At 40.0% G+C, this 8,954-nt stretch overlaps 1 long non-coding RNA gene across 1 annotated transcript; it reads left to right on the top strand.

The window, feature by feature from the left end:
- The first annotated feature begins 361 nt into the window (after positions 1-361).
- Positions 362-8,380, top strand: LOC109321155. The gene is made up of 3 exons (XR_002103985.1): positions 362-594; positions 6,220-6,373; positions 8,351-8,380. It is a non-coding gene; the product is annotated as an uncharacterized LOC109321155 (long non-coding RNA).
- The last annotated feature ends 574 nt before the right edge of the window (positions 8,381-8,954 follow it).

Consider the following 8,954-nt stretch of genomic DNA (forward strand, 5'->3'; position numbering starts at 1 on the left):
GGCGCGGACGGTGGGCGGACAGACTCGGCGCGGGCAGGCGGGCGGATGAGCGCGCGGCCGGCTTCTTATAGCAGTGCGGAGGGGCGGGGCCGGCGCGTCACGCGGCGTGGACATGGCGGGCGCGCGCCTCTCGCCGCTGGCGGGTCTTAGCGCGCATGCGCGGCGATAGCGGCCTGTTGTGGCCCGCAGGGCGGATGCGGAGACCGAGTCTGAGCGTGGCTTGCGGGGGGCGCTGCCTGTCGTGACGTCACCGCGGGCGGCCCCGCCCCTTCCCGCGTCGCGAGTAAGGGGGGCTGGGCCGGGGCCGGCGCTGCTGCGGGGTGGGAGTGGAGGGCATCACTTCGCAAGGGAACGGGTCGATTTTAATGAGCCACCAAGTCAAGGGAGCCCCTGGGGATACCTGCTGTCGCTGGGTTTCAAGTTTGGGCGCAGCAGGAATCCACGGAGGGCGACCGCTGTCGTGCCCCCATCCGCCCGCCTTTTAGGAGCAGGGCATCCCGCAACCATCTCGCTATCCAGGCTCGCCGGCAAGGTTACGCGGAGGACGGGGCCCCTGGCTTTCTGAACCAGTTCTAGGACAAAATGATCTCTATGGTACAAAACTCTCCTTACCTTGAGCGCCAAGAAACTGTTGTTTATAATAATGTGTCAAGAGTCAAAGGTTCACTTCAGGCTCCTGGTTTATCATTTCACAGCCTGCTTATGGCATGCCAGTTTTTGTACCCACTGTGCACAGACATGATGGGCGCACCCCCACCAGGGAACACGCGTTTCCCCGGGGACAAGTGGCAGCAGCAGGTAGTTGCCCTATGGCACACTCCTGCACATGCACAGCAAAATGCCCCAGGTGGGGTAGTGGAGGCTGGCCCCAGCAGCCTTACCTGGGGGCCTCCCAGGGCAGCAGAGCTGCAGCTGCTTGGAGCCTGGCCAGCAGCTGGAGCACAGCTCTGTCCAGCCAGGGTCCAGTTTCTGGCAGCGCACACTGCTGCCACATGCACTGCACTGCTTTTTTGGTGCAGCTGTTTTAGACACCAGGATGTCCTGGTATCTGATTTTCCCACCATGCTGCAAATATGCAACACAGCAAATGGATTAATGTGTGCCACGTGCATTTTGCAGCATCTCAGAAGGCTTGGAGGCATCACAAACCACACGTTCCTGCTCATGGGGACACAGCTGATGAGGCTAATGTTACGTCCAACCATCTTTGGCTCCCTAGCTTGATTGACCAGGAACCCACTTAGAGAGCAGGATTGATTGTAAGCTTAAACACACATGGGTGCCACTGTACTCTTTTATAACGATACATAGGAAGTTGTCATACTATTAGACAAGTTAATCCCTCTCAATTTAGAAAGAAAATAAAATTAAAATTTTGCAGCATGCAGAGACAAAGGATGTGGCTACTTCCTCCTTTTCATTCTTTTTTGGCCCTCTTACTAATTATCCAAACGCCTATTCACCGGTCACTTCAGTGAAAAGGTGGTGACCTGGCATATAAATCTAGTTTCCTTACAGGATCTCTTCAGCTGGCTGCGCTGGTGCTATATGAATAAAGCAACAGGAGCTGAAAGTCAGAAGACTTCTTAAGTATATTTTGTAGCCCATTTGGTCACACCAGTTTAAAGTGCTTGTGGTGCTACCCTCCATTCTCACCCAGATCTACATGTTCCACCTGCAGGCTACTACTCAAGGATATAAAAACAGCCAGAATTGGGTGGGGAGGGGAGATGACAATTAAGGAGTTACCATATTTCAAAAATTTGGGAACGCTGCATTGCGGGTTATAGTTGAGAGGAGTAGAAACAGAATTAAACAAGTAAATACAACCCACAAGCCTTACATTTATTATTACTTGTATGAAACCAGATTTGAAGGTAATGTGTGCACAAGTGAACAAGAAAATGCCAAAATGTCTTTCTGTCTCTGGTATACATTTATTTATTACATTTGTATACAGCCTTCCCATGGAGAAAGATGACTGCTATTAATGTTTGCCCTTTGCTATACATTTTGGAGATCTCCATTACTTATCTGTTGTTTGGAAAATTAAGACCGATGATAGGCAGGACTGAGTGGGTGAAAGGATATTGCCAGATTGAGATGTAGCAAATGGGTGGCTTCAGGGCCTCTAAGACGTTTGCTTGCTGTTATTACACACCCTAGAGTGTATAAATACTTCACATCAACAAGTGAAGATATAACTTCTGCTCCAAATGAAAGTCAGGCAAGAAGTATGAATCATTAATAGACTAAAAAGAAGGGAAGGGAAAAAGAGATAATAACAATGTGACCACAGGGATAATTTAGTAATTAATGCACATGCTTGTGAAAGTATTATTATATTATATTATATTTAACATTTCTGCTTTATATTTTAATTCATTTCTGTTAGGCAGCCTGGCAGAAACAAGTTTTTAAGAGAGATTTGTTTGAAAAGGAAAGGTGGTTTGGTGAACAGTTTTGAGGAGATGTTTTATGCATAGGGACAACAGAGTGGACATAGGAAAAAGAAATGATGTTATGGCTGGCATCATTTTCGCAATATTCTATTCTATATAGAATCATCTTGTTCTGCTCTGATCATCACAGAATCGGAGAACCTTCCAGCGGCATATGAAGTGATGTGATTAACACCTGTCATGAATGGTTCATATTTTTAATAATCTGCCTGTAGGGAAAATTGTTTACTGATTTATTTTGATATTTTCCATTTCATTTGAGTTTGTTTGAATGTTTCCAAGGCAAGTATAAAAGCAGACAAGCTTGGAAATTTATGACTAAAGCCTAGTTTTGTAGGGCAGAAAAAGGAGTTTGAAGTTAGTATACAACTAAACAGAGAGTCAGTAAACATTTAAAAAGCTTTGGGGCATGGTAAGAGGCAAAAGATGATGGCTGACAAAAGATGAATTTCATTCCCCCAAACATTTTAACATGGGTAATTAAAAAGCGTTGGAAATGAATAAAGCTGAGTTTTTAAAGTCACTGTACAAATGTGAATGAGTTGACAAGCCATCAGTTTACACAATCTTCCACCATTAGTGATAATAATGCAGTAATGTACAATTTATGTCACGGCTCAAGTATTTCTTAATGTGTAACTATGCAGAACAATACTGTATTGCCATTTTGTCTTGACAGGCAGCGATGCAAGACAACTGAAACTGTAATTTCCCTCCTGCCTCATTTTAGTTTTCCTCAGTCCTATAACTTAGCATGATCTCCCAACACTGTACAGCTCTGTGCATGCGTGTGTGTGTGTGTGTGTGTGTGTGTGTGTGTGTGTGTGTGTGTGTGTGTGTATATATTGTTCCCGCGAGATAAAAAGTCACTGGAGGACAAAATGGATGGTGTATATTTCCTAGGTGGCTGCAGCTTAAGCAAACAACTCTATCTTTGTTCTCCTGGGATGCAAAGGCACCCGAGGACAAACCACATAGACTGCCTTGGGATTGCCCCAAATTCCTATAGCACGACAGCCCTACAGCATTCTCATTTTTATCCAAACACATTTTCCACTCATAGTATTTACTGCTGGATTCGCAGTAAATTTATGTTTTGCCTCCATGACAGAGCACAGGCAAATAAATGGCAGCAGGAAAGAACCCACTGTTTGGAATGAAGAAAGTACACATTAAAATCAGTGACAGAACAGCCCAACGATTTGAAGCATGGGACTGGTTTGAACAGATGTATGAGGAATATTTTACTTATGGCAACTCTCCCCAGATTTTGTGACCTCTTGAACTTAACTAAGACATTTCCTTTTCTTTCCCCACCACATATCTTCCGTTGGGCCACCTTTTCCCTCCTCCCCCATGCTCCTTCTTCCTTTTTTTTTGTCAGCAGACTTAGGCAGTGGGATCAAATTTAGCTTCTGCAGGTGAGGGAATGAGACTATTTCCTCCTCTTCCTCTTCCAACAGTGTTGCCAACTCCTGTGATAGTTGATGTGTCTTTTAAAGACTTGAGTGCTCATGTAAGACATATAAGGCTTACGTGATCATATAAGAATCTCAGCTTCATTAAAAAAGAGAGGTTTCTTAATCTAGTTGTTGTGGGAGACAGCTTCAGAACTTATCACTAAAAGACTCAAACACCAGAAGGCCAATCAAATGGATCCAGCTTTTAAAGACAGATAGATAGATAGATAGATAGAATTGTTTTTAGGTCTATCTTGTAATTTTTGTGTGGCTTGACTCATGAATGTTTTGGGGTTGGAAATTATGTTTCTTCCTAGGAACTGTAGTGTGCCTCTGTTGTTCAGGGCTAGAAGCAGCTGAAGTGTGTAGCCATCCAACAGGAGCACCATCGCTTAGTGGTGAGAGGAGAGAACCATATCCAGAATTTTATTTTCAACCCCAGCCACCCAGAACAGAGGAACCCAGTGCACAGGGAAGATATAGAGAAGTACAGAGATAATCTAGTGTACATATAATAGATTACCTAATGCACAAAGAAGGATTCAATGAGGTGATGGGTACAGTTGTCATAGGATGATACACGGAACTGGTGACAGAAATGTCAGGATTCCTCAGTTTATCTTTTAATCTTTTAAATACAATTAAATACACAAGTGCATCTTTATGGAAGTCATATCAATTCATCTTTTTGATCTTTTAGACTTTCCCATATTACTCTACATTTAGGATAAGGTATTATCATCTCTGTTTCTCTAGTGCACTTACAAAAATATTGGAAATGTTGGAAATGATTCAACACTGTTAAAGTACAGAGGTGGTAAAGAGGAAAGACATGTTTGACTGAGCACGTACACGGCACTAACCTTTCACCTACTGAATCACTCTGGATCAAAATAAACTGGAGCACAAACAAGTGTCATGATTTCCTCGCGCTAGTTAGAGTCATCTTGGTCCTAGAGCCAGAATAAGACAGTACACTGAGTATAGTGCTAAAGATCCCATATGCAGGATCAAATGCTTACACAAAGGAAGAGTAAAAATAGAACAAATGCTAGGAACAGTTTTGACTAACTGAAATTCTACAGGTGTACATTGTAGGATGTCACATATGAAAGATTAATGGAACATAAGACCACAATACTCTTTATCAGAGTATCACAATTAAATAGAATTAAATTAGATTTGTTATATAAAATCAAAGACAATTAAGAGACACAATGGAAAATATAATTTTATGCTATAAATAGACATTATCCAGCTATGGATCATAAACTCAGTTCTGTTTCCTCCATTTTTAACAGTTCACCAAGCTAAACATACCACAAGCAAAAATGATTAGAAGTGCATGGACTAAAAGTAAACCAGCATGAAGTGAGTTTCTAGCCCACAGAACAAGGACAATTGGAGAGTACATTCCAATATATGTTATTCTTCCAGAGTCAAGATACATGTGCACCATCATCAATATTAACCAGTAAAAAACTGAAGGACCGGATAGTTTAGAGTACTTGGAAAGGGCAGCAGAGTTTTTTTACTGCTAGGTTACAGACATAAATACTGACCAGGTTAGAAATGGCTTAATGTCATTATCATCTGATGAATGTTCAGTGGCATATGGTATATTAATTGATGATCCTATTATAGTTTCTAGTGGGCAGGTATCACAAATCATCAAAAGCAGGGTCATCAGCCAAGAACCTGATGAAGAATAAACTGCTGTGGAATTGATTCTTTCCCACAATACCTCTGAGTCAGAAAAGCAGCATAATGCCTTTTATGGTAAACAGAGCATCTGCTTCCAGAATAGTTGACTGAATAACATCAGTATATTAACTAAAAGAGCACTGTTTTATTACAAATAAATTTGGAAATATAAACTTTTTTTTCATAAATACTATGTTTTTAATGTATTTGTATTACATAGCAAGGATTTCCTGTCCAGATTTTCACGAATGGTTCTGCAGTTCTTGTGTAGAAAATCCACCTTGAATTTGGTCCTAAGATTACTTTGGATTTGTGCCAGGCATTGATTAAAGTATTATCAAGCTGCTTTACAGGCTAATAATCCTCATCTGTTACCTTCCCAACCCTCCCCCATCCCCACATATGTGTTACTTACGTTTTCTAAATCCACATTTAGAAAGGCCTCTAGAGCCCATGATGATTTTGACTGAGCTTTTAATTTAATTTGACATCAAGCTAATTATTTCACGCTCTTAAAAGACTAAGCTTTCCAGCTAAAACCTGAAGAACTACACCCATCAGTGTCTTTCTTGTTATCTTTCCACATCTGATAGGTGGCAGTAAACTTCACCATGCAACTGGCACGAGAGAGAAAGATGATAAAGACAATGCCTTGTTGTGATTTCAACTCAGTCCATTCCTAGATGTCAGTGGACTTGCTTCTCCATTGTCTGTTTGATCAACAATTCTGCCTCTCACATTCTCCAGGTGAGAAAACTATAAAACAAGTATGAAGTCTGTTTCCACAAGAATGAAGGGGACAGGGCTTTTCATACAGAAGAGAAACACCGAACTGTGTCAATTACAAATAAATTATAAAGATAGTTGAACCCAGTTAAGATAATTTATTTGCTTTACTTTCATGAACAGACTCACTAATGTTAATGGGAGTAAAGGAAGCAGCATATGGCAAAAACTAGTACAAAGCACACGCTGATAAGCTTTTATATATATTTCAAAATATTTTCTCTATATTTGAAATTCCTTCATCGTAGGTCTTTTTCTTCTGGAGTAAATTATGACTGAACATCTAGATTTCTAATTATATTTCCAAAGCATGATAAACCAGCAGTAGGACTTGACAGTAAGTAATAATAATTTAAGTAAGGCATATATGAAAGGGTTTGTAAGGCCAAGACCTATGTACTTTTGCACTTAGACTTTAGAGCTCTTGAGATAATTAGAATTACAGAATATACGAGCCAGATGAGTAAAATATCAGGGCCTAGTTTCCAAGGTGTTGAAGCCAACATTTTCAAGCCTGAATTCCTAGAGGTAGGAACCTAAGCTCATATTTAAGCATGTAAAAGTGCTGAGCATTTGGAGCTTCCAATGTATGCTTTTAACTCTAAGCCATTTTAAAATTTAGATCAAAAGCAGCCTAGTTCTGGGCTTAACTTTAGATATCTAAGTTTGAACATTTTTAGTCAAGTGCCTCTTCCAAGGAGTTAAGTACCTTCCCGTTGCAAACAGTCATCACCATTCAGGATTGGCCCTTAGTTTCATTTGCTTTAATTAATATTTTATCTTTATAAAATCATTATATCAATAGACCTCAGAAAAGAATGAATTATTTAAATTTAGTTGACCCATCCCAATAGATCTTGAGTTGTTACTTTAGTTACTTCAGTTTATCCAAGAATGGATGAGGCAACATTATTGATTAAACAGAAATTAAGAAGAAAATTAAACAGTAACAATAAACCAAAGATAGTATGTTGTATATAAACAAGCTTAACAATATAGCCAGCTAGTTAAGTTTTAAAAATTGCCAGCATTTATTTTGTTAAGAAGGAAAATAAATATAAATTAAAGATAATTGCTTCTGACACACCTCACTCCTACTATTCAAAGATGGCAGTGGCTCCTGTTCAACTTGTTTGAGGCCATTAGAACATTATTAAAGTACATGGGCTAGGGTGTCTTCATTATGTTATATTTTGTCAGACCCAGCCAGATCAGCTGATGTCTACATTATCTGAGTAAATTTGATATGTAGATGAGACTGGAGTGCAAGACATAATCAGACAAGGCTGCAGTGATACTGGTTGGTTGAGAGGTAATTCTAATTTTTCACATCCTACTAAAAGCAGCGAATTAGGTGTGCGTTTACAGAACTTCAGAGTACACAAAGAAATATACCAATTTAACATGCCAGCATGAACACTATATCCATAAGAGGTATGATATGTGAGTAAGGAGACCCATCTAGTCTTCTGCTATCCCCTATGTATCTGTCAGCAGCAAGCACTAGCAGAGGTTTTTGCTCAAGGGACAGTAACTAGTGTCAATAAGTGTGTTGTGGTGGCCCTCACCTGTCTAATCTTGTATTTGGAGGTAGGCAGAACTTATGCAAGTCATACAGTCAATATCTGGTATTCAGCTAATATCACCCTTGTGTGGCAGTTTTAAATAAGGGAAGGATTTGGTTCTTGGGCCAAATCAGTGCACATTAAAACACAGAGAGGTGTGTATAGATGCACCCTTATAATTGACTGAGAGAACTTGAGTACAGCCTGGACTGGACTGCTACTAAACTGTTTGAACTGTTAGTTCTAGGTCTTGGTTATGTCCCAACAGGACCAAATGAGCAGAGTTTATATCTTGTATAACTTCAATTAGGATACCACTGAATCAGGAAGGGATGGTGAATAGCTGGCGATAGGCCATTTATTTTTTAAACAGGCAGTCCAAGCTGAAATAAATCTGGAATCACTGTTCTATTCTTTACTTGGAACCTCCATCTCCTCTCTGCTGATGATATATAAATTGGTTTCAGTCCTCTTTGCTTCATTGAATCAAAGGTAATTTTACCATTTGCCACAATGAGAGCAGAATGAGCACTCAGTGAGGGGACTTTAAAATGTCATTTTTTTCTTATACAAGGCATTCAGTATCTTGGAAAGTCCCAAACTACGAAAACAGCATAAATTATGAGATGTAACTGAGATATACTGCACTTTAGATTCCATCTGAGACTGTATCATCTATGCACAGCATGTTATATTTATCACCTTAAATTTCTTCTATTGAATTTTGATTATAATGCTTTTTAAAAATATCACACTAGCTTATAAGTGGTCAAAAATAAATCAGACATGATTCTTTCTACTTTGTGTTTAGATGACATTCCAATTTATTTCCTACAACAGTACCATTCATTGTATAAAGCTAGGAGTTGTTTTTCTAATTTTAACACGTTTAGCTTGCTAATAACCAAGACAAATGTATAAGTTTGTGTTTTTCTGGTGGAGTTTTTCACTTTAATCAAAAACATGCTTGCGAATGC

This window comes from Crocodylus porosus, unplaced genomic scaffold, assembly GCF_001723895.1.
Source record: "Crocodylus porosus isolate Cpor-Errol unplaced genomic scaffold, CroPor_comp1, whole genome shotgun sequence".
Classification (NCBI taxonomy): domain Eukaryota; kingdom Metazoa; phylum Chordata; order Crocodylia; family Crocodylidae; genus Crocodylus; species Crocodylus porosus.